The 24,835-nt window shown below is 44.0% G+C and overlaps 1 long non-coding RNA gene across 2 annotated transcripts in view; it reads left to right on the forward strand.

The window, feature by feature from the left end:
* Positions 1-8,293: 8,293 nt before the first annotated feature.
* The window catches only part of LOC142071589 (uncharacterized), a 53,013-nt gene continuing 36,471 nt past the window's right edge, over positions 8,294-24,835 (forward strand). For both annotated transcript variants that reach the window (XR_012667712.1, XR_012667711.1), the window contains exon 1: positions 8,294-8,524. This is a non-coding gene — a long non-coding RNA (uncharacterized LOC142071589). The remainder of the gene's footprint in view (positions 8,525-24,835) is intronic.

Here is a 24,835-nt window from a genome sequence, read left to right on the forward strand (position 1 = left end):
TCAAATCAGAATTTAATCCTCAACTGGGAAGGAGAGAGGTGAGGACTGTAACATTAGCTTTAATAGGGTGTGGCCAGATTCTGTCACTTTTACTCACACTAAGTCACACCTTACTCTCCCAATAGCCCCATTGAAAAGAATGGCATTATTCATGGAGTGAGGTGCTACTCCTGGTTAAAGTTGCAGAACTGGGTTTAGTGGTTGCAATCTGCAATTGGATTACAGATCTGAGCTTGTTATTTTATCAATATAACATTATATCACCATGTAACACATACATGACAGAGGCCTACAAATAGGAAAAGTTAATCTACCTTTGTTGCTTATAAGAACATCCTTCCAATGAGTTATGTCTTCACTGGATTGCAATGTAGTGCTATTCTCTAGTCATTGGCAAGCAGGGAATTGAAGTTTAACTCCTTCCTGCATTAAGATAAAAATATACTTTTGTTTAATGTGGGTTTGTATTCCCACTAATCTTCTCAGTCCTACTTTATCACAGAAGAGCTAGGGAAGGTACTTACTAGCTAAGGGGACTAGAAATGAGATAGAGTCTTGTATCTTTAGGTTCCCGGTTTATATTTAACCCAGGTTTGTAGTTACCCAAAAGTTACCATCTGATGGCTGTGGTGTGACATTTGTTTGGTGGTCCAGCTCAGCCTGAAGCGAACAGATGTCTACATCATGAAAAAGCATAGCACACTTGGCTATGTTGACACGTTGTCAGTCTAAGCAGGGAGGCCGAAGAGACCGTCTGAGCTGCCTTCTCTCTCTCCTCAAGATACTCATCACAGGTCAGGGTTCAGGTAGCACACTGGAGAAATTAGCATTGTCCCGCTGCACACTATACCTCTGTTGTGGCTAAATGCAGGCCTTAAGCCTCCAAGATAGCACCATTCACCAGTGTTAAAATCACTTTGGACCACACTCTGTAGCTTTATTCACACAACTCATGCAGAATAGTACCTTACTCCACAAATAGCCCCATTGAAGTCAATGGGAGCACTCAAGGAGTGTGGTGCTAAGAAACCACAGTAAAGGTGTCAGAATGTGGGCCTTTAAATCATAACTGACTAGATTATGATATTAAGCCCAGCCCTGAGCAAAGGGTGGTGCATCAGCTGTGCCAACCCAAGGGTGGCTCAAGGAGTCACTGTGACCCACAGACATACCTCTGGGTCACTATTCCTCCTTGGCTGCCTTCTTGCTCACAGAGGAGTAGTTATTTATTGCTGCCCTATACCAACAGTAAATTACTACACCACCCACTCCACCGTACTGACTCAGCTACTCTGGCCAGCGAGTAAGGGGATGGAGCCAAGACACCACCCATTCCCTGCCCGTCCCCCACTCCAGGGAAGTAGTAAAACAGGGAAATAGTCCCTCTTACTCTTATATGCCTGGACCTAAGCTCTGGGTAGCCCACGTAGTCACATAAGGGGAATTCTTACTCCCTTTCACAGGCATGTAGTCTGAGTCACGATCGAGTCCAAAGTAAATATCTAGGTAACCCTTTGTGGTAGGATAATTTAGATATGAAATGGTGCATATCTCCTTTAAACCGTTTGCTTTATTTTCCCTCCCTGTTCCCAATAGGTAGAATACAGCACTACAGCAAAGTATTGTTCTGAGTGTTTTCTTATTTTTTTCCACCTAACATTTCGTGTTATACCCTGCATTAATTATCCAGTACCTCCAACATCCAGCATTTCAGCTCACAAAATTTGCTCCTCCAAAATAATCATGTCAACAAAAATGTCTTAATGTTACTTTTTAGACCACTAATTGATTCTGCTACCCTGATATCCACTTGCAAGGCATTCCAGAGCCTAGGAACATTAACAAGCAAATGCTCTGGCACCAGCTGTCTTAAGCCTAACTCTAGTCTCCACCAAAAGGCTGGCATTAGATGTCTTCTCATTTTACATGTTTTCATTTTTACAACATTCCATAGTTTTGAAGCTACTGTAGGTCGGGTAAAGAGTGGATCTGGTGACCTAAAAATTGAATCTTACTTCAGTCTCTTCTTTTTGGGAGAAGGCGGGAGGTGACAATGATGGAGAAAAATTCTTTAATATGAAATTATATGCATAAGCTTCTGTAGAGTACAATGGGTACATGACATGGATTCATCTCACAAGATGTGTATGAATCACTGGGGTAACAAGATTTATTTCCTTCCCCCAGGACTCTGTCTAAACTAGGAAAATAAGGTATGTTTAGCTAACATAGTAGCTAAAATATATTAATTAACATTTATAAACACTACTTAGCACCGAGTATAGACAAAGACAGAGGTGTTTAAAAACATGATAGCTAAAGTTGATTAGACCAGATAACATGTTTTTAAGCACCACTTTCTTCATCATAAGTGTTAATCAGTGTCTAATCATATTAGCTAGCACATTTGCTAAACTCGTCTAATTGTCCCAGGCTAGAAGGGCCCAAGAGGGCCTAGAATAGCAGTGCAATTTTTAAAGCATTGCACTGACCATTCTGAAACATGCATTCAAAACACTAACCCTTAATTTTAACATGTAATTCTTCCACGGTTTCCTTGCTGTGTTAGGTTGTAGCAGTAGTCTCATGAGTGCCAGTGTTCCCTCGGAGTGTACCTGATACATTGGTAAGGATTTCAGATGAGTGTTTTGCACCAAGTATTTGGTATGTTACCAAAGTTGTTAAACAAACACAATTGAAACTCCCAGTGCCACTATCTAGCACTCACATGTAATTCCTCATTACATTCAGTGACTTCAAATAGAAATTCGTCCCCACTCTACAACCCTGTGTTTTTTTATGTAAAGCATGTAGTTTTCACATTAAGGTAAATACTACAAACCACAAAGAGAAATAAGAAAAATTCCCTAGTTCACATTATTGGCTAGATCCTAGATACTGTAATTTATACCAATATAAATCTGGCGTAACCCCATTAGCTTCTGGGTGCTACTCCAGATTTTATACTGGTGTAAATGAGATCAGAATCACTTTAGAGCAGACTGCCAGTCACAATCTCTAATGTATGTTACATGTGGGATATACTGTTTTCAGGGCCATAAACTAAACAATAAAAATCAAGTCAAAAAAAAAAAAAAAAAACCACCAGAAAGTTAGAAAAGAAGGAAACGTCATTTACATTAACCAAAGATTTGTACTTCAAGTAACCCAGCAAATTTGTCAGTCTTACATGCATAGCCAAGAAAATCAACCGTAGACCCCAGAAATTATGCTACATATCATATAACCCACTGGCATGTTAATACCCTTTCCTTTTTAAATCTTTGGTCTCCCTTTGGAGTCTACCCTTTAAGTGAGGATCAGACTGACATGTTGCAGGCTCAGCTTTCTTTCGGAGCTGGCAAGTCATCCAGGAAGGAATGGGTAGGATGTCAATCTTAGGGGGATATGCAGAAAATCCCAAACCGGAATCTGCACATCGTCTCTTTACAGTGAGATATAATAAATTAATATCTCACACTCACAGGGCAAGATCCTCATTGATTTCAGTGGCGATATGCTAAAGAGCTATGTTGATTTATATGAGGCGAGGTTCTAGTCCATAATACTGAAGACTTAGGCCCTGACTAACTCTGGACCAGATTCTTTCTTTCTTTCTTTCTTTCTTTCTTTCTTTCTTTCTTTCTTTCTTTCTTTCTTTCTTTCAGCAGCGATCATCATAGTACCTAAGTGCCAAAGTCAACAGTATTACTCTGGGTTTACACCAGTATAACAGATCACAATCTGCCCTATATGCACAGCAATTAGTACTGAACAACCTCTTCATACTCTTTGCAAAAGTGCAAACCCAGAGAAACTTGCTAAAGGGACAGTCACTTCCAGACATGACTATTTCTCTGTCCCCCTGAGTCCATTGTGTACCTGTTTGTAAATCGTAAGTACGTGAATTATTTCACATGAATCCAGTAACGGCAAATAACTTCTTAAAAGACAATCTGCAAAAACCTCACTGTAAAATTCAGTGGAGAAAAATAATCAGAAATCAACAGAACATGGGAAAGGAGGTGGCTGCTTCAATGGACATGTTAGGGCTGGTCTAAACAGGGAAATTTACCAGTATAATTATACCACTGTAGTTATAGAGGTATAATTCCCCATGGGGACACTTATGGGCTTTGGAAATGGTATAAGCTAAACTGGAAAAAGGCATTCTTAGTCCAGAATCAGAGCATCCACACAGGGAGTTATACCCTTATAACTATAGTGGTATAATTGTGTTGGTATAATTATGCTGGTAAATTCTCCTGTGTAGACCAACCCTTAGCACAGAAGCCTGGGACTGGAGGGGTTTGAAGAATTAATTACCCTCTCCCATCTAGAAGTGGTTGGTCTAGCTCAGAGCTGAGACATACTGGTAGTGCAGTATGGAGAACCTTGCACCATCACTTGACCATGCTATTGTTGTTCTGTAGATGAATACAGAGCTTTGATCTTCAGTCCTGTATCACTGACATGCACTAAATTCATTCAAGAAAAACTACCAATAAGTTAACAGGGTCTGATTAAACTGAATCAGGCTATTAGGAGTTGACCCGGCAGTCCTTCATTACCCAAAACCTCTATCATAACATATCAATTACATTGAGTTTGCCATTAGTCCTAAGCTTAAGCCACTATCATGGCCTGAATAGCCACAGCAGTACTAGAGGGATGTGAAGTGCACAGCAAGAATGGCAGCGGCTGGAGACATTCTGCCTGCAGAGGGAGGCAGAATGTCTCCTGCCGTGGAGGGGAACATCTTTTGCACCTCTTGAGTTTGAGGTGTAGCATACACTGCAATCTGGGTTGATTGCTTTCCATAAAGTGGTGCAGAAAGGGATGGGGGCATGGCTTTGTCATGCTCCAAACCCCTCTGGATTTTTTGTCCCACTGATGACACAAGCATGTTAACACCCCTCTTCCCACCCTCACACTTCCCCATAAAGCCTGCCACAATATGGATCTTAGTGACTTACACAGCAATGATGTAATTGCAATGACAAATGCTAGTTTTGCAAGGGGTTAACCTTATAAGGTTAATAAAAAGTGGAGAATCTGGGAAACTACCTACCTCCTATGTTTATGTCATGATCTGTTTATACATGCATCCAAGCTCTTTTCACTGTAAACTGACAGGAAAAGTAGCCTATCGCTGACACTTTGCTGGAAAGGAACACAAGCACTACGAACTGTGGATAGCTTTAAATTAACAGGGCAGACAAGGGGGTGTGGAAAATTGTGTGGGACAGGCTCTTCTCTCTTCCCCAAATCTTGGCTGACAAAAGTCATTTCTCTTAAATAACTGTCTGCATCACTTACTCTATTTGGGTATTTTACTCGGACACTGAGGGCCTCGTTGTCCCATTTGGGGAGCAATGCACATGTGTTCATCACAGTACAAGGGTGCACCCAGCCTTCTCAAAGCCGAAGGTCAAACTTACACAAAGATATACTCCTGTGCTTCCATTATGAACAAGGCAGTGGTGGAAGAAAAGGTGTGAAGATCCATGGGCGGAGTTGTTGACTTTTTTACTCCACAGAAGAAATGGAGGTGGCCTCTTATCAATGAGACATGACCAAAGCCTAATCCCTTCCTCAGTATCCTCCCCTCCAGAAAGCAGAAAGTGAGCAGTTATAACTCTGATACGTGACTTTAACTTGTACCTTTTCCCCTCTAAGCATGGGGCCATGAGGTATTTTCCAACAAGCCCAGTCTCTTGCTAAATGATGGAGAGCTCTGCTGCTTCCAATCAACAAGTCCCAAAGGCCCTGTCAATATCAGGTCTCAAAGTGTATTTGCTGAAGAGGGTTGAAACACTTTTATGTCACAGGTATTGTTTCATATTCTCTGTGTGTATATAAAGTCTGCTGCAGTTTCCACGGTATGCATCTGATGAAGTGAGCTGTAGCTCATGAAAGCTCATGCTCAAATAAATTGGTTAGTCTCTAAGGTGCCACAGGTACTCCTTTTCTTTTTGCGAATACAGACTAACACGGCTGTTACTCTGAGACATCTATCCCTGCCACCTTACCAGGGTTGGACCTGTGTTAGCCTGAACCATTTTAAAGCCACATATAAAACCACTTCAGCAACCATAGCCCACCGCTACCACAGTGATTAAAAACAATAGATAGATAGATAGATAGATAGATAGATAGATAGATAGATAGATAGATAGATAGATAGATAGATAGATTCAAGCAACGGTTGAAATGTCTTCTTCCATTCACTAGAGGTTTCTTCATCAAACACACACAACCCCCCTGTACTTGAAATCTCATTAAAGGATTATGTTTTTCCAAATAACACATAAATGAATACTAAAAATGTTTACCTAAACCTCTTCTACTTGTGACTTGGGCCCACATTGTCCTTTCCCTTTACAGACACAGAGGGATGCTGACCAGGCAGATTTAACTAGGGGGCACAAAAGATTATGAGGAATCCCCACATCCATAGCATTGTTTCCCCACTCCATGGATCTCTGGAAGATCTTCTGAGGGAGGAAGCTTGTGGAGTTCACTTGTAAAGTGAGGTACCACTTTGGTCGCAGCTTAGATGGCGTGGAGCTAGGACTCACAAGCGGAGCAACAATTGGAACAGGAGGTGATAAGCCTCTGAAGCACTAGCTCTTGGAACAGCAGCTGCTGTTGTATTTTCTAAGACAGCTGAAACAGCTGGTAAGCTGTGAACTGGGCTTGTTGCTATTAAAACAGCCATATCAAGAAGACCCCTATCTTCCCTCTCTTGTGCAGAAGTGGCCACCAGTGATTTCAAGTTTTAGCAGAACCAGGGAGGAATGGTAAGAGAGAAAAAGCTTTGAGAAATTGCACTTCTGTGGGTTTCAGGGTGGATGAACCAAGAGTGGAGCCATTTTCTGAGGTATACGCTGCTCCCTGAGAAGCATGCTTCAGTTATTGTTGACTGAAAAGCTCTCAAGAGCCATTTTGCCATTGATAAGTCACCCCATGCCTGCAGAAAATCTGCCTGTTTGAAAGGTACACTGGATATATAGTTCCTGCTAGGGAGGCGCTCCTGATGTGAGGGTGTACAGAGAAGTTGCATTGTGGGGTAATCCTGCCATGGGACAGGAGAGTCCCTCACATCAAATTGCACCCTGCTTCTTCCATCCCTCTCCAAATTCCTTCCTCTTGAGAAGATTGTCAGGAGACATGAGATCCGCCGGTAGTTTCCTGGGCTCCATGCACCCTTTCTTGGGGTGTTTTCACTGGGGGGAGGGCGACGGACAATCTGGTCCATGGTACTTTTTTGTGCTGTGAGCCCAATCAGTGTTGATTTGTGTTTGTGAAGAGCTTCAGATTTCAATCAGGAAATTTTCATTTTCAGAGTTTATTAGGGATGGCTCTGGGACACATGCCTCATCGTAAAAAGAAAAGAAAAGCTTGGGGTGGGGTGGAGATGAGTCCCCCCGATGCTTAGAAATCTGCACTGTTTTGATTTTTAAAACAAATGTTTAACAAATGTAACTGTGATAATTAGGAACATGTCAAATGCTCATGTTTCCTGTTCAAATTTCCGTTTTTATTTCTGAAGTTCAAGTACATCTTGATTGCAGTAGATAAAAGTAAGCAAGTACAAAAGAGGTGTAAGGAGGAGAGATGGGGAGAGCACAGAACAGAACTGAAAACTAGCATCACTGCAAAACGTAGTGGGGCTCTGTTAAATAATGGGGCTGACTCGACAGCTCCCCCTTCCCCAGGAGAAACTGATTACGTTTAAGAACCTGGTTCCCATTTACACTATCAGGCCATTTTGCACTGCTCTGGCAGCCCCAGGTTGCAGTCACTTTTTAATGGATTAATTTCTGATTGCTAGGAGGATGATGAGTATTTTCATGGCCCTGCCTCAACTCTCCACTTCCCTCCCCCTCCCCAGTTGTACTTAACAAGGATATTATTTTTATTCAAGCATTAAATAATACAAAAACTAGAGCTTGCTGTAAGTCACAGCTTGCAAATGTCTGCTTTGCCCCCTGGCCTGCAGGTCTCTGCAGCCACATGCCACTATGACAACTGCTCCACACAGGGGCTGCGAGAGGCAGCTAATCAGTCCTGCCTCTCCCCTCTCTTCTATTCACAAAGGAGGAAGTTTGTGTGTGGAAGCGAACTACTTGCACACAAAGTGGTGTGTGCACAACACCCTAACACACCAGCTTCGCCACCACTCACAGCGACATAATTACACGTGTAGGAGGATGTCGTTCTAACCCCTTCGCACCCTGTCGGAAATGGCAAGCCACAATACAGTTAGTTGCAGTTTGTCAATCCGGGGTTTGTTCAGCTGTTCCTCTGTGTAGCTGAGAGTAGCCAGCCATATGGAACGAAAGGAACATACTGACTAGTTAATCTAATGTTATTTTATTCCCTGGAAAGCAACTGGAGTTTGTGAATTGGTTCAATTAACCCAACCTGACTATCCAGAGAGAGCCTGTTTGTTTGTTTGTTTGTTTATGGGGGTTGTGAACATGTTTAACCTGAGAGAGAGAGACCATCTCTGCAAAATGTAAGTATAGAAATTATGAGAAACATAAAAATCCCCCAAAAGAGAAGTTAATTATCTAGTGTTACAAGATACCACTTTAGAGGTTTCAGAAATGTGGCTACCTTTCTTTCTGTGATGACTGGTATGTGTGTTGCATTCCTGATTATTGCTTCCTGCTCCCTGTTCCTTCCTGGTTCCTGCTCCCTGAACTCAGTGGTCCAGTTCCTGTGTGTATGTGTACACAGGGTTGGGTGTTTGCAGTTACTCAGGGTGTGCTTTTACATACCTGCCATTTGGACTGTTTTGTTCAGTCTGTTGCTGATTTAACTGGTTCATGGTTATTACACGTTTTGATTGACCACCTACCTGCATTTCTGCCTTTGAATTTCCTTGTGTTTTGGGATTGCTGTTCTGGGAGGCATTGGAGTGTAACATTATAGCAATGAGTGCTTCGATTCTGTACCCCATGCTGACTTCATATCCTTCAGCTGTTGACTGACAATATTTGATTCAGAATTTTCAGAAATATGTACAGATCATGCAACTCTCTGATGCTGCTAGGTTACCCTTGCTGCTGAACTGCTTGGGCTGTGATGGCATTGATATTTGTGATGGCCTTCAGTAGCCCAAGTCCTTCTTTGTTGGAGCTGTGCAGCACCTCATCAAGTATTTTGGGACTGGAGTTTCTCTTCTGCTTAAGAGGAAAACATTTTTTCAAGCTTGCCATCAGTCCAACAAAGCCATGAGTTTGCATGTCGTTTTCAGCAGCTGGCCCAGGACTGTGAATTTGGGGATGGAATGATGATCATGCTCAGGGATGTTTTTGTGACTGGCATAGCCAATGACCACCTGGGCGAACGGTTACTGGCTGAAGTTGCTAGAACTCTAACTTCGGGTGCCGCGGTTGCTAAGAGTGAGGCATTTGCGAGGGCTCGGCTGAAAGGGGTTCTGTATCCCAGACTGCTGCTACCTTTGTAGCTACACTTACACTGTCAATTACTGCTCCTGCTTCCATCACCCAGAGTCACGTGACACAACCTACTCCCGCTCTACAGCCTCAGCAGCAAAAGTTGCCAGCTCCTCACTCTTTCCGCTGTGGTAGTTTGGGTCACTGTCTACCCAACTAGAACTGTAAGGTACCAAGCTTGTGGGAAGGAAGAACCCTTGAAGTTAGTGGGCCACAGTACACTGGTTCACCATGATGAGAGGCCTGAATGTTAAGCCTTTAAATGTGGAGCCGCATGAGATTACCCTTAGATGCTGATGTTTCCTTTAGTACAATAGTCTCATGTGGCGAGATGCTGGAACTGGTATCCTGTATCGTAGACATTAATGGTACACTGCTGAAATGCATGGTAGATACATGTGCTGAGGGTAACGTTCTCCCTTCTGGGTTTGTTCATAATCTGGACATTTGCCCAGCTGCAGTGATTATACAAGATTGGAATTTGTAAGCTTTGCAGACAGTGGGTGAAGCTGTATGCTCTTTGCTCTACAAAGGCATAGCCTTGACTACAAAGTTTGACATTGTTAAAGGTGCCGCTGCGAATGCTGTTCCATTATTGTCCTACAATCTGTGCTTACAGCTTGATATTATGCATGAATTCACACCAGATACCTCAGATGTGATTATGTCAACAGATCATTCGGAGACACCATTATTTATTTAATGGTGATGGTGTCTGCACATGAAATGTGTATACTCTCTGCAATTGGATTCAAACACCAAACTCTTTGCACTGTCTGCCTGTTGTGTACCTCCTGCATCAGTGGATAAGATCCAAGAAGAACTGGTATCATTTGGGTGGTGGAAGAGTATCATTGGGTGGATAATGGTATCATCTGGGTGGTGGAAGGGCCTACATATTGGAGCTCTCCCCCCGCCCACTGATCATACACAAGACGAATGGTGACATTTGGCTGTGCACAGATTTTAGAGCACTGAATAAATATGTGAAATGTGAGCAGTTTCAGTTGCCAACCTTCAAAGAGGTGACATGCCAGGTAAGTGGAGCCCAGCTTTTCTGTGTGTTGGATTACCGATCCGGTTATTGGCAAATACCTGTGGCAGAAAGTTCTCTGTTTTTACTGACTTTCAGCTAGCCATTTGGGAGGTACTGCTATCAATGACTCCCCTTTGGGTTAGTTTCTGCTCCTGAGGTATTTCAGAGGGTGATCTCTCAGCTCCTTGATAATATCCAGGGTGCATTTTGCTATTTGGGTGACATTCTGATCTTTGCAAGGACCCTTCCTGAGCATAATACTATTCTGGACCAGATGCCAACCTGACTCTAACAAGCTGGCATAAAGTTGAATGCAGCCAAGTGCAGTTTTGCAAAAGATGTTGTAGCATTTCTAGGGCATTCTCTGTTGGTTGATAGTATGAAACTGACACCTGAATTACGATCGCCTCTCCATCCTCCACACAGAGGTTGGCGCACATAGCTCAGAGGGATTCTATGGTGAACATAGGAACTGGCGTAATGGATCAGACTAATGGTTCCTTTAACCCTGATTTCACTGGGGCTGTGAGTGCTCGGCATCTCTGAAAATCAAGCCACTTGTATATGTCTAAATATGGATTTAGATACCTAACCCAAGTTTGGAAATTTTATCCCTTCGGGGTACGTCTACATTGTGAAGAAAAACGCATGGTGCCGAGTCTCAGAGCCCAGGTCAATTGACTTGGGTTCATGGGGCTCAGGCTGTGGGGCTAAAAATAGCAGTGTAGACATTCAGGTTCAGGCGGGAGCCTGGACTCTGAAACTGGGCAAAGGGGGAGGGTCTTGGAGCTCAGGCTTCAGCCCATGAAGGAACATCTACACTGCTATTTTAAGCCCCACAGCCCAAGACTCGAGAGTCTAACTCTGCGACTCAGTTCTGTGGGTTTGTCTGTGCGGTGCAGACATACTCTAAGATGCAAACATTTAAACTGTCTAAAAAACCCCCAAAACCTTGGAATAATCTTATCCTACAAGGCACGACAAAACATTTTCTCCAGGATATCCTAATACTATATGGTAAATAACTAAAGAGAGCACTCAGGTGTTCCCCAGAGAATGACTTGAAAAACTGACTCCATATTGAGCTAGAAGAAGGACTAAAGAGAACTGGTCCTGAAACAAAACTGTGGAATCACAACAATGGGCCATTAAAACCTGGAATCTAATTTTGTGACTTGAGCCTATCACCATTAAAAATGGATTTTTCCTTGTCAACTCTTTTAAACCTACAATATTACTACTAATGATAATTGATTAATGTACTAATGACAATAAATTTAATAATAATCTAGCAAGGTTTTTCTGGGAAAAAAAAGGAAGGGAAAGGTAGAAAAATGTCAGAAAATATCAATTTCCAAGAGTGAGAATAATGCAGATTTGTTATTCATTTTATTCTAGAAAGCTCAGTTCAGATGCTGCAGCATTTGGTTTTCAGTGGAGACGCCTGCTGCTTGTTGCCTAAAATTGAGCTGACAGGAGATCAAGTGTCTCGCCCAAGAGCACCCAACAAGCCAGTGGCTCAGATGGGATTACAGCAATTCAAGATACTTTGTGGCTCATAGTCCATTCTTGTAAGCACCAGACCACATGGCTCCCCATCAAAATATGATCTGGTGGGATAAAAATATCCACTATTATTTAATTCTAGACCAACTGGAATACGGTCTACTAATAACTAAGGCTGTTTTTGCCATATCCACTGCAGTAGGTCATACAGGCCTTCTGTCATGCCATTGATAAATTTCTACATGCTGATTCTAGAAAACATTGGAGCTGTTGCTATACAAAATAGTTAAAGATCAAAACTTGCAGGGTAAGCAAACGCTTAGATAACCCTACATCACCATGCAATCAGCACATTCAATAATGTGAAACAGACCAATCATTCCAGTTCTAATCATACAACTAATCTTCTACTCTACAAACATTATGAGCAAATGTACACAACTCTAACGAGCTTGATGTATTCTGGGATTACATTCCTTAAAAACAAATTTTATACAAATTTAATAAACAATATATGAAATCAACAGTGTGCATTCAGTAGTGTGTTTTTATTGCAGAACAAAGCAAGTGGGTAAAGTTAAGTTTGGGTAGATGACATAAACTGAGTGAGAATGAAGGAGGATTTTAAGGCACTTGCAAACCAATCAGTTCCTTTAACTAGAATTTTTAAAATGTGTGTACATGGGGTGGTCTTTTGTTTTGTTTTGCCTTGTTTTTCTTAATACATAGAACTTTAGTAAAGGAATTGTCTTTGTTGTTGTTGAAGTAGACTTCACTAACACATATTTTTAGACTGAACTCTTCCATAAAGTCTTTTGTCTGGAACTAAAATATTAAATGCCATGAAGGACTAGTGAGGTATTCATTAACTTTACAATGCAGTTACTGCATCTTCAGCAAGCAGTCTTCATTGTTGATGTGCCATTGTTTAATATCCAGGGTTCAGTAGCATTCGGATTTAAAGGAAAGCAAAAGTCTAGGGACAGAACTCTGGTGTGCCGAAAGTACTGTGTCCTCAGTACTTGACCACAGAAACAACTGATGTCATGACGTTTATATATATTTCACAAAGATCTTTAAAATGTGCATTGATCATAACTGTAATGCACCCCACATATCACGGCAGTGACTTTCTGGAAATCATGGATAGTCATGTCAACAAGAAGGTTAAAAAAATTAAAAAGGTATCATCCTGTCCAGAGGGATTTTACAGGAAATGTGCATTATGGAAGCAGGAATGAGTGAACCTCCTTCACTGGAGCTGAGGGTGCTCATGATCTCTGAAAATCAAGCCACTTACTTAGCTGCCCGAATATGGATTTATGAATGGAATTTTCAAAGGTGCCTAGGGGAATTAGGAGCAAACGGCCACTTGACTTTCAGCTTTCTTAGGCACTTTTGAAAATGCCACACTAGGAGCCCAACTTTAGGTGTCCCCTTTTCTCTCTGTGCTTCAATTTCCTTGTCCAAAGAGGAACGACAATACTTGCATGCTTCACAGGGGTTGTTGGGAGGGTAGCTTCAAGTTTGTAAAGAAATTTGAGATCCTCAGATGGAAGGTGATATAGAAGCGCAAAGCATTATTAATTATTATTATTATTCCTGGGGTGAGGGTATTGTCCATCACATGAATAAAATCCTGCACTTTTCAGGTGTCGCTGCTTGAACATATTATGCAATTTGGGATTGTCCGTTCTTTCGGATTTAAGTTAAGGTATTATTGATGAGGTTTTCAAAGGCATTCTCATCATGGAAGAATTACATACAACACATACACACATTAACAGAAGCTGTGATTGCATATAGTGCCCTGCACGCCAGGAAGAAAATCTACCTTATTATGTCATCACCTTAGACATGAGATTAAAGTAGTTTGGTGTTCAAACATGGAAGCCATCGATTTCTTTCGCCCCATCAAAGTTCCACACACTCCAGTGACAGGGAAGATATGTGATGTGCAAAATGTCATAACTGGGCCTTCATTAGCTTCATTTTGCTGACAGCACTCCCTGGGCTTTCGTGTTCGATGCAGTTTGGAAGTTGTTGTTGCTAACATAACAAAGTGGTATAAGCATATAAATAAAATATATGCACAAACTAAATGTGCACAGAAACAGTGGGGAATATGTACACATACAGAAGGGACATTGAATGATTCAGACACTAGGGCATTCAAGAAAGCGAAATGTAGTGTGTTGGGTGAAGGACACTGCTGGGAACTTTGCTACACAAAAATGTCATGTACCGTTACATACCCTTCCAGTACCTTCAAACCCTATGATGTCATTCGTAGGTGTTCTAGCAAAGTTCTGGGTTCCTACGTGCCTGAAAACAGGTTGGGGTGTAGTATTGCTAACAGAATGCAGGCAGCAATATCTGTTAAAGTGTAGGTGTCTTGGCATTTAACCACCAATCCCATGAGGCGGTGTGCCTCAGTTTCCTCTTCCACACAGCAGTGTATGACTGTTATGCTTTTGCTGCTGTGCCAAGCTCTAAGCCTGTTTACAGGTATTAGCTGAGAAGCATCAAGTTTGTGGTACTGTCTTGTTACCACCACGAGCGTGTACAAAAGTTTTTTTCACAAATCAGGTATGTCACACATCTTCAAAGCATTTGTTATTAACATCAACTCCTTTGTCTTGACCCATAGATGAAGCAGCAAAAGACACAAGAGTAACAGCCAACAGGGAGACTACAGCGGGTCATACTGAAAGGTGAACTGTCAGGCTGGAGGGAGGTTACCAGTGGAGTTCCTCAGGGATCGGTTTATGGGACCAATCTTATTTAATCTTTCTATTACTGACCTCGGCACAAAAAGTGGGAGTGTGCTAATAAAGTTTGCGGATGATACAAAGCTGGGAGTTATTGCCAATTTAGAGAAGGACCGGGATATCATACAGGAGGATCTGGATGACCTTGTAAACTGGAGTAATAGTAACAGGATGAGAAGTGTAAGGTCATGCATTTAGGGATTAATAACAAGAATTTTAGTTATAAACTGGGGACGCATCAATTATAAGTAACAGAGGAGGAGAAGGACCTTGGAGTATTGGTTGATCACAGGTTTCAGAGGAACAGCCGTGTTAGTCTGTATTCGCAAAAAGAAAAGGAGTACTTGTGGCACCTTAGAGACTAACCAATTTATTTGAGCATATGCTCAAATAAATTGATTAGTCTCTAAGGTGCCACAAGTACTCCTTTTCTTTTTGGTTGATCACAGGATGACGATATCTGGCTGGTGAGTCTTGCCCATATGCTCAGCATTCAGCTGATTGCCATATTTGGAGTCAGGAAGGAATTTTCCTCCAGGGCAGATTGGAAGAGGCCCTGGGGGTTTTTCTCCTTCCTCTGCAGCGTGGGGCACGGGTCACTTGCTGGAGGATTCTCTGCACCTTGAAGCAGTGATGAGCTGCCAAAATCTTAACAACGGGTTCCCTCCTCACTCCACGAGGGGATCGTTGCCCACTCCCACCCCCCAGGACTCCTGCCCCATCCAACCCCCTGAGTTCCTTTAAGCCCCCCTCCAAGATCCCTGCCCCATCCACCCCCCTCCCCTGTCCCCTGACTGCCCCCAGAACCGGGCAGGAGGGTCTCGTGGGCCACCGTAGTGGGTGCCCACCCCACCCCTAAGAGCCAGAGGCACCTGCTGGGGGGCAAGGTGGGGAGTCCCGGCGGTGCTTACCTGGGGCAGCTCCCAGGAAGCATCCGGCAAGTCCCTCTGGCTCCTAGGGGCGGGGGAGCATAGCTGGGGGGGAGCAGGGGAGCAGCCGCTCCCCCACTGATCACATCAAAAGTGGCACCTTAGGTGCCGACTCCCTGGGTGATCCTGGGCTAGAGCACCCATGGGGAAAATTTGGTGGGTGCAGAGCACCCACAGGCAGCTCCCTCAGCCCGGCCCCAGCTCACCTCCACTCCGCCTCCTCCCCTGAACCCATCACCCCGCTCTGCTTCTCTGCACCCCCCTCCCCCGGCTTCCTGCAAATCAGCTGTTCAGCAGGAAGCCTGGGAGGGCTAAAAAGCAGGCTGCGGCTTCCCGCTCAGGCCAAGGGTGGCGGAGGTGAGCTGGGGCGGGGAGCGGTTCCTCTGCACGCCCCCTCCCCCCCCCCCGGGTTATCTGCTGCCGCACGGGCGGCCCTCCTCGCGCCCCAGCTCACCTCCGCCTCCCTGGGCCTGAGTGGGAAGCCGTCGCTTGCTTCTCAGCCTGGCCCGGCTTCCCGTGCGAACAGCTGATTCGCAGGAAGCCGGAGGGGGACAGGGGGGCAGAGAAGCAGGGTGGGGCGGCGCGTTCAGGGGAGGAGGCGGAGGCGGACCGGAAGCGAGCTGGGGCTGGGGGTGGGGCGGAGAGCTGCCGATGGTGCTCTGCACCCACCAAATTTTCCCCTTGGGTGCTCCAGGGCTGGAGCACCCATGGAGTCGGCGCCTAAGGCATCACTTTTGGCCAGTTAAATTTAGAAGCCCTTTTAGAACTGGTTCTCCCTCGCGGAACAACTGGTTCTAAAAGGGCTTCTAAATTTAACAACCGGTTCTAGCCAACTGGCTCCAGCTCACCACTGCCTTGAAGTCTTTAAACCATGATTTGAGGACTTCAGTAGCTCAGACATAGGGGAGAGGTTTATCGCAGGAGTGGGTGGGTGAGATTCTGTGGCCTGCGTTGTGCAGGAGGTCGGACTAGATGATCATGATGGTCCCTTCTGACCTTAGAATCTATGAATCACGGACAGACTTTGTTCACACAGCCTGGCTTGCCCAGTGTCCACTGCATTTCCCAGTCCCTTTGTGTACCATGGTAGGTGCTCAGACACAGGTTCTTCTGCCTTTTTGGAGCAGGCTCTCAATTCAGGCATGTGCTTGAGGATTTGGCGAGGAACGGGTGCTCTACAACCATGCCTGCCCTCGGCCCCTCCCTCTGGACTCTCTTTGTATTGGGCCCCACTCGCTTGCGAAGCTTCCCAAATGCAAAGTTTTTCTTCCTGCTGCCTTGAAAAGAGAGTTTTATCGCTTACAAGCATAGCGGGAACAACATCTTTTAATGGAGTGCCTTGGACTGGTAAAACCCCCTCGGCCACCCCACTCTCTGTTTCCAAAAGGTCAGCTAGGTGGACTCTCCCCTCCAGGAGATCTGATCCCCAGTCTTCCCTTAAAACCTGATCCACAGGTGAGGGGTCTGGCATTTCAGATGCAGATCCTTCACTCTCCTCCTGGGGAAAAGCCTTCCTACAAAAGGTGGGCAGACCCTCCTGTCCCCCCTCACCTTCCGCCTGGACTTCCCTCTCTGGGCTTCCCTTTGAGGCAGACACTCCTATGTCCTCCAAAAGGGAATGTGACCCTGATCTAGTTGTGGGCTCACAGCTACCAGCTATGACAGACCCTTCACTGGCCGGCAAAATCCCCCTGCTTTCCCTCAGGTTGGGCTTGCTTCCAGCTACAGAGTCCTTGGGGTCTGTTCCCACCACAGCAGTTACCAGGACCCCAACTTCCACCTTCAGGATACACGTCTCTGTGCACCTCTTCCACTCCATTACAGCCAGTTCATGCTTTTGAGTCTCAATCTGTGCTTGTCCCTGGGCCTCAATTTCTTTGTCTTTTAAGTCCAAGGTTTGCTGGTGGGCAGCCTTTTGTGGTTCAATTTGAGCCTGTTTCTGGGCCTCAAGTTCTTTGTTTTTTAAGTCCAGGGCTTGCTGGCTCCCTCTTTCCTTCTTAGCAATTTGCAACCTGTGCAGTTCTAGCTTCTTTTGAGCTTCACTCTCACCTATTTTGCTAATTTTCTGCCTCCATTTTTCTTACCCAAAATAAGCAAAAAGAAAATAACAAACCAGTAACCACTTTGTCTGTTCTCCAGCCACCACACTCAAAACTCACTTAAAATCATTACCAGTGTTTCAAAGCAAACAGCTGTTCACAGATCCTGCCAACTATGGCACTGTGACAGCTTTGGACACAGAGACCCCCTTGGGACTGTCACCTGATGTGCTGGAATTACCTCTGAGCCCGTTTTCCACTGCCAGCTTGGGACTCTAGAACACAGCCTTGTTGAGCCAGACACACTAGCCTGCTACAACACAGACCCTGGTCTGGTCCACGCCCCCAAAGCTGCAGGCTTTAACCAAAAACTGCTCAGCAAGTTACTTATTTCCAGCACCCAGACACCCAATTCCCAATGGGATCCAAATCCCAAATAAATCCATTTTACTCTGTATAAAGCTTATACAGGGTAAACTCAAACTGTCTGCCCTCTATAACACTGATAGAGAGATATGCACAGCTGTTTGCCCCCCCCCCCCCAGGTATTAATCACTTACTCTGGGTTTGTTAATAAACAAAAGTGATTTTATTAAGTATAAAAAGTAGGATTTAAGTGGTTTCAAGTGATAACAGACAGAACAAAGTAAGTTATCAAGCAAAATAAAACAAAACACGCAAGTCTAAGCCTAATACATTTAAGAAACTGAATACAGGTAAATCTCACCCTCAGAGATGTTCCAATAAAGTTCTTTCACAGACTAGACTCTTTCTTAGCCTGGGCCCAATCCTTTCCCCTGTTACAGTCCTTGTGAGTTCCAGCTCAGGTGGTAAGTAGGGGATATCTCATGACTGGGAGCCCCCTTTGTTCTGTTCCACCCCCCTTTTATATCTTTAGCACAAGGCGTGAATCCTTTGTCTTTCTCTGGGTTCACACCCTTCCTTCTAAATGGAAAAGCACCAGGCTTAAAATGGATTCCAGTATTATGTGACATGTTCACATATTCTGTGAGACTTCTTTACTCACTGGCTGGCACCCACATATACAGGAAGGTTTACAAGTAAACAGAGCCATTTACAACCAATTGTCCTAATTAATGGGAGCCATCAAGATTCCAAGCCACTATTAATGGCCCACACTTTGCATAGTTACAATAGGACTTCAGAGTAATACTTCATATTTCTAGCTTCAGATACAATAATTATACATTCATACAAATAGCATGAACACACTCAGTAGATTATAAGCTTTGTAATGGTACCTTACAAGAGACCTTTTCCATAAAGCATATTCCAGTTACATTATTATTTACACTCATAAGCATATTTCCATAAACATATGGAGTGCAACATCACAACAGTATTGTTGTATTAAAGCAAGTTCCATTAAAGAAAAGTCTGGCTCAAAGACTTTAATGGCAATGAGAACCACTTTAATTCCTAGAGTAGGGCTTGGGAAAGTGGGCACCAGATATCTGAGCCAGATCCTTAGCTGCTGGAAATCAGTGTTGCTCTCTCTAAGTCAGCTGATTTACACCAGCCGAGGATGCCACCAGGATTTCAAACCACCCTCCTCACTTCAACCACAAAAGGTCAGAACCGGCAGGACTACAGAGAGCCTCTCTCCAGTCCCCATGCTTTCCCTGATGATAAAGTCATCCTTTTTTTATGTATTTCAGGAACCCATTAAGTAATTATAGACACACTCTGATGTTAAACTAAACAAATGGCCATTAACTGCCTTTTCTGAATACCAAGAAAAATAAGGGTTGGGGAACAATTGACGGAAGTGCACCAAACAGAAACTCTTGCATTAATTATCATCATTCATTCTGGGGTAGACGAAGAGAGGGGAACAACTACACTTTAAAAATGGACACCCTCCCTCCTTCCCCTCCTCCCCCACACACACACTTTAAGGTCTTATCCTACTGCTATTGTTCTCATTGGGAGCTTTGCCATTGACTTCAGTTGGAGCAGGATCGGGCCTTTAATTCCCATTTCCTCTTGGCTGAATGAACTGCAGCATATGCCAATGAGAGCTAAATGAAGGACTCCTGTTTCCAGAGCACTGGCAGCAGCTTTTAACTCATAAACTCGAGGTAATTGACATTACAAACAGGCTTTGCCCACGGGGACCCTGAATTAGTCAATGATTGTGCTTTAATGAGTAGGAAGAGAGGAAAAAATCCTTCAAAACTGCTGTAGAACAGTCTCAGAAAAGCTCTTTCCCTTTTCCAGGCAGGCAGTGATTAAAGTCTATGCACGAAAAACAGCAAGGAAGGATGTCTTGCTGAAAATGCTTTTCTTCCTGACTTTGCGGTGAAAAAGATAAGCAGAAAGAAAAACAAAATGGTCATTGACACCTGCAAAGGATGGCACCAGCCGAATTACAGATTTTCCCAATAAAAAGCGAAGCCACTCTTCAGTGAAATAGGTTAAGATTCCATATTTGTTAAGTGTTTATGTACACAAAAAACACATGTATAGCCAACTGGGGGCCTGAGGGCGAGCGTTTAATGCAACCGAGGGGCAGGGACTGCAGTAAATGTTCGAGCGCTAATGTTATATAAGGGAAGATTGATGAGGTTGGGGGTTCATTTGACATAGTCTCACCCCTCCTACTCCTTCTCCCAGCATACATGAGAGAAGAAATGCAGATTTCCAAAGGGATTCTGATTGGGCAGGTCCTTCTTTTGAAAACCAAATAGAGGGCTGCAGACCCTGAAATCAGTTGGATTTGTGCACATGCATTGGATGGGGAAATAAGACTTTTAGCCATATATTGAGAGGAGAATAGAGCCATTTAAAAATAAGCTTGTGTTCATTTTTATAAAGAGCTAGTTTATTTATTTATTTGTTTGTATTGCTGTAGCCTAGAAGCCCCAGTCTTGGACCAGCACCCCATTGTGCTAGGTGCTGTACAAGCACAATAAAACGACAGTCTCTGTCCCAAAGAGTTTACGTTATAAGACAGGAGACAACGGGTGGATACAGACAGTCAGTCCGTATTGGTCTGACTGATAAGCTGAGGTCTCAGCGCACCTGCAATCTAACTGTTGTCAAGTTTGTCTATTTAGATCATAAACTCTTTGGCTGGAGACTGTCTCTTGGTACATGTTGGTACAGCACCTAACACAATGGGGCCCTGATCTTGTCTGAGACATATGGGTGCTATACTAACAATAAATAATACCATCAAAGAAGGAGAAGACCAGTGAGAGCCTGGAATAAAGCTGGAAAAGGAATGTGGGTGAGTGCGTGAAAGAGAGAGAAGCAGTGCAATGAATCTCATGTCACAGTTATAAAGTGCAACACTGTAATGGTATGGTATAATGCTATATAGCTATTCCTAACCATTTTTATCTTGAATAATCCCTGCCATATCTCAGTGCATCTCATTCATGGTGACGGCGACACTGGCTGGGAGAAACACGCTTGTATGTGCCTCAGGCACTCTCATAACTGATGCCTGTCTAATGATGGCTCCTGATCAATAGCATGCGGAAAGTCAGTGAGGCCAGGGTTACATCTAATCTAGCTTTCCTGTCTGGTGGGGTTTAACAGTTCTCATCACTGAGGGCAAGCCCTTGGCCAAATCAGGCCAGAGCCAGAAGTCACATCATCAATTTGAGTCTCTAACGCTACATAACCTGGCCACATTGGGGGCAGGAGAACATTAAAACATTGTGCCCTAGTGTTCCAAGGTATTGCACAAACTGCCCTGGGATTCACACTGTTTGCTGTTCATGGTGAAACAGTGAAAAACATTTAAGTACATGGGGCCCTATCCTGCACCCATTGAAATTAATAGCAAAATTCACATTGACTTCAATAGGAAGAGAATCAGCCCCATCTTTTTAGGGTAGTCGTTGAGCTCGTATAGAAGTATAGCTATTCTGCGGCACTGGAAACAGAAGGCCTCTATTGTACACACAAGACAGTCACTGAGTGTAGTCGGTCACAGTGCCAACTCTAGACTTTGTGGCAGAACTGCCCTGTTCATTTGAGGTAATAGGGACCAATTTAACATCATATCCTTGGTAGCATTGTTCAGATTCTGAGAAGTGTGTTGAACTTGCGTGTGGCAAGGAAGGGGAGAATTTAACAAATCATGGAATATTGTCTGCTAAATATTGCACTTGCTTGAACAGAAACCTTAACATCATTTTGCTTGGGACCACAAGCTGACCTCAGACCTTATTCCTAAATGTGAAAAATCAATGCCTTAACCACTAAGCCACCCAGCTGACTAGAATATCTTCTCCATCTTAATGCAAAAGGAAAGCTAAAACCAGACTGCTCTGGGAGATATGCCAGATCAGAACATACCACATGTATTCCACAACGGGCAGGGTAACGTGCCACACCGGTGACTGGCAGTTACAGGCAGGCACTGATATTTACAAACTATGCTTCAGTGACAGGAGTCTTTGTGCTGACAGCATTTTTGGAGGGTAAACTGAAGGTGTGTTTCCAGCATTGTTACTTGTCACACAGCCGGTGCCTTTATGCTCCCTATTGAGAGGGGAAGGCAGAGACTAAGAATTTCCAGTCTAAATTATTTTGCAGCAGAAGCATTTGTAAGTCAGCCACTGAAATGTTGGACACCCATCTTGTTGATTTACTCTCCCTTATTTTTCACCAAGAGCTGTGTCATTAGAGAAGTAAACTGAAAATGACAGCCATACAGACACAGATTTTTTTCCAATCGTATTTCTATTGCTCTCTTCAGAGTCTATGATCACTGCAGTCCCATGAGAAGCGGTGAAATTGCATGTGTTCTGAGATAGGAGTTTTCAGTTAGTTGATGCCAGAATCCACACACTGGAAGTCTTCACTAGCACATTCTATCCAAGGATCTAGCAGGGGGTTGTGCTAAGGCTTCATTGTCTTGTTCCTGAACAAGCCATGGGGCCATGTCCTGCCCTTAATCTGAAAACTCCCCATTGATCTCAACAGGAATTGTGTCACTGTCTGGCTGTAGTATACTGCAAGTAGGATGTTGTCAGTGGTACTAATTCTTTTGGTTATTGGCTGAAAGTCTGCACAATTTTTGAGAGAAATGGCTTATTGAGAGGACAGGAAGGATGGTCTCATGCTTAACACTCAGGCTGGAAACTTAGGAGACCTGTGTTCTATTTCTGGTTCTGCCATGGATTTACAACGTGAGGGTTGGCAAATCATATGGTAACTCCTCTGAGTCTCAGGTTCCTAATCTGTAAAATGGGGTTAATAATGTTTATCTACCTCAGTGTTAGGTCTTGTGAGGATTAATTCCCTTAATGTATGCATAGTGGTTTGAGACCCTCACATGACTAATAGACATGGAAAGTAGCATTACTAAGGGGGAAATATTAGGCCCTCCCCCCAGTGCAACATAAGTAGGGTGACCAGATGTCCCGATTTTATAGGGACAGTCCCGATATTTGGGGCTTTTTTCTTATATAGGCACCTATTACCCCCCACCCCTGTCCCAACTTTCACACTTTCTATCTGGTCACGCTAAACATAAGGATCACATGACAGTAGGCAAAAGTCAGCAGCCATCTTACCTTTGGTGACTAGCTGGGGAACAGTCTGAAAAGTTGTGATTCATTAAAAATGTGTTTCAGAAAGACTATGTGGTCCTCTGCTTAAAGATGACTGAGCACATCAAAGAAGCCGTCTCTATGGGCGTGAGTCTCCCAAACTCCTGTTTCAGAAGAGACAGACTGGTGCAGTTCTAAGCTATATCTGCAAGCACCCCAAAGTTAAATAATCATAGAGCTGAAGTGTTATCATGCCTGAATGTCCTTGTGCCCATAAGCATAGCATAACGCTTGGCTAAGGATAGGGGGCCCAGCTGAAAATGAGCTCCTCACTTGTTGCATCAGGGCCCATCAGGTGGGTGCTGTGACCGAACGGTCAGAGCCCAGAGTAAAGTCCGGGTCATGGTAATGAATTGAGCCAAGGGCCACAGCCAGAGTCGGAGTCAGACGCCTCACCAAGGGTACACCAGTGCTGGAGTCAGAGTTGTGCTAGTGATCAGGCCACAGTCAGAGCTAGAAGCTACTCCAAGAGCTAAACCGGAGTCAGAGCCAGAAGTCACAACGGAGTCAGAGTCGATAACTGGAGTTTAGGGCATGGGAGCAGGAACAAGGCATCACAGCAGGAATGAGGAGCAAGCACCTGGTGAGGAGGCAGGAGCTTGGTCTCAAAGGTCTGGCCAGCAACAGGTCTAGTAACTAGTTACTCAGACAGGGAGTGTGGCGAGAACAGAAAGTTTTGTGCTAAAAGGCATCCAATCAACAATCTGCTGCTAGTCAGCTGATCCTGCTGAGTCAGTGGGTGTAGCCCTTGTTTAAGGGATCTCAGTAGGTGCAGTTTCCTTGCCTGATCTTGCAGCTTGGCAACACAGACGGTAATACTCTTTGTTGGCAACCCTGTGGGCCTGGGTTTGGGAGCAGTGGCCTCTGAGAGGTCATACAGTTCTTTCTCTGGGGATTTGTGCATCAGCAAACGATTACATCAGCAAATTTTTAAAAATGAAATGAGCCACCCAATAAGAAGGAGGGAGGCCACCAGCAGTAGGCCGAAAGGCACAGAATGGAGCAGTTAGCTTTCTGATTCCACAGTCCCGGGAATGTTGTAAATACCTACCTAGATAACATGAGAGAAAGAGACCAGGTCAGATTGCAGAGAATACTATAGTGCTGTTATGTTTGCATATAATAAATCAGTTTTATATTTATATAGTGCCATTCATCCCAGAGTACTTGAAAGTTATACACAGTACCAGACACAGCACATCTGGAATTGCAGCTGCCCCCCACCTACACACACACAAGGTGGAGAGCAGCAGCCAAATTGTGCACACCACACCACACAAGTTCAGGGAAAGGGAAATCTGACCAGAAACAAACATCTATTTTTGATAAGACGTGCCATGGGATCTTTGACTGCACTGCAGACAGCACCTGTAGGGTCTCTTCTGAAAAACCTGCAACATTCTCAGAATAATGAATGGCAAGAGTCAACTTTGCCAGGATGTGGCACCAGGGTACACCGAACTAACCCATCCCCTAACCCTAACCCATCCCCT

This window comes from Caretta caretta, chromosome 3 (genome assembly GCF_965140235.1).
Source record: "Caretta caretta isolate rCarCar2 chromosome 3, rCarCar1.hap1, whole genome shotgun sequence".
Lineage (NCBI taxonomy): Eukaryota > Metazoa > Chordata > Testudines > Cheloniidae > Caretta > Caretta caretta.